Below are 2267 nucleotides of genomic sequence, written 5' to 3'. Positions count from 1 at the left end.
AAATCATAGTATTTCTGCTACTTTAAAGGATTTGTGCTAAATACCGTATTTCTGCTAAATCATAGTATTTCAACCAAATCATAGTATTTCTGTCAAATAATAGTATTTCTGCTAAGTTATTACGTTTGTCTTAAGTCACAAAATTTTTCCTAACATGTTATGTTAACGCTCCATGTCAGAAACACTTTGCAGACAGCCTGTGTCTCTTTCTGTGTGAGCACTAACTGAGCAAGGGATGCAGCAGCATTGACAGGAACAACTACACAGCCTGATGAAGCAGACAGAAGCAGCAGCTCTGATTGGTGGATTCAAATTGAGCAAATCCAGGCTGTTTGACTGCCATAGATACAGCTGAAAACATAAAGCTGAAAATAGCTGAAGAAGCTGAAGTCAGTATTTGAAAAAGTTTTTGAACTTCTAATAACTTTACAGAAGCACCTCTTTGTGTGTGTTTATAATTTTGTGTTTCTGCCGGGTGTTCTTTCTTGTTTTTCTAAAGTTTGTGCCACTTTGCCTTAGTAGCGCAACAAGTAATTTTGAGTGAATTTTACCTTTGGTTAGCTTTTCCAGCTGGGAATATTGATTTTCCAATATTCCTGCTAAGTTACTTCTTTCCTACTCTATGAGGACTGGCACATTCAAATCGACATCTCAGGGCCTGCACGGCTTCCCAGGAGCCAATTGTTTGTGAAGGCAGTATTGTGGAAATGACACAGTCTTCACCAGTGGGGATAGTTACAAAGCTTTCTTCGTTATGAATTAGTGATACATGTTTTTCTTGAACATTTGAAGATAAAAAAAAAAAAAACTCTTGTAGAGGACATGAAGTCAGAGATAGAAACGACAAGGAGCAGGTGCATCTAGTACAGGTAGAGCTGCTGCAAAAACCCACAGAGCCCAGCAGCCAGCGCAACAAATTCTGGATTTTTGGATTTTAGTTAGCAGTTAGCATTAGCAGCACATGCTGCGCACTGTGACTCACAGACATGGTCCCAGGTCAGCCCTGACTTTGTGTTACACTAATCCTAAATTAATAATAGTATTTCTAACAACTGACATACCACAACTTTATCCTTTCAACAGCTTCTGAAAGTTAGGGGACCTAGTGTTGCAGCCCCTGGCCAGTGTTGCCAACTCCTCGGTTAGGAAAATCGCTATTGGCTTTCCTAAAAGTCTCTAGAAGTTGCTAAAAGACACCATTGCCTAATTTTTCCACGTTGTAGGTGAGAGAAAAAAAGAAGAGACATAAAGTGAGTAAAAAAATGCCCTAAATGCATTTAGAAGTGATTTAGAACTACAAATTAAATTTCTTTTAGTGATTATTGGTTTTTATTTGTTTTGTTTTTTTATGTCACAATTCCATCCCTACTCCTTCATCTGTGTTGGACCGGCAAAAGTGACCCGAAATAGGCACTCTGGTGGAGTTACTTTGTGTGTGTGTGTGTTTTTAAACCTTGTGATCCACAAAACAACATAACAGTAAAAGAAGAATTGACTGCGTTACAGTCAGTGTGGGAGCAGCGGCTTCGCTCATGCGCGGTTCATTTGCAGTTTGGACGCACAGGTGGGAACTAGTGATGGGATTTCCGGCTCTTTTTAGAGAACCGGCTCTTTCGGTTCGGCTCACTAAAAAGAGCCGGCTCTTTTGGCTCCCAACCGGCTCTTCAGGTTGTTTTGTTGCTTTAAATAATTTATTATTAACAATAATATAAAATTATGCACAAAAGGAATTACTAATGGTAAACAAAAAAGTGGTTTTATTTATATATGTTTATATATAAATATATGTGGTGGCCCCTAGAGACAAAACACGTACAAACTCCAAAACACATAACTGAACTTCCAAAACAGAGCTACCTAGATCAGTTAAATTACACAATTGAAAGCATATGTGTATTGTTTCTGTATTTATACACAAGCACTCATTCAGACAATTTAAAACAAATGTTCATTTACCTGTTACTACCACACACCAAATCTGGTCGTTGGTACTTCCTGGCTTGTGTAGCCTCTAGGTAACAAAAGTTCAACACTGCGCCCGAGCATCCTGGAGCACTTCTGTTGTCTTTTGAACGTGTTTTTAGTTTTTACGTGCTTCTGAGTTTTTCCGTGTTTTGGAGTTTGTACGTGCTTTGTCTCTAGGGGCCACCGTAAATATACTTTTATTTATTCACTCCACATACAGTGGGGCAAAAAAGTATTTAGTCAGCCACCGATTGTGCAAGTTCCCCCACTTAAAATGATGACAGAGGTCAGTAATTTGCACC

The sequence above is a fragment of the Pundamilia nyererei genome, unplaced genomic scaffold, assembly GCF_000239375.1.
Source record: "Pundamilia nyererei isolate P.nyererei 1_Seehausen unplaced genomic scaffold, PunNye1.0 scaffold00154, whole genome shotgun sequence".
Classification (NCBI taxonomy): domain Eukaryota; kingdom Metazoa; phylum Chordata; class Actinopteri; order Cichliformes; family Cichlidae; genus Pundamilia; species Pundamilia nyererei.
This window is presented reverse-complemented; position numbering follows the sequence as displayed.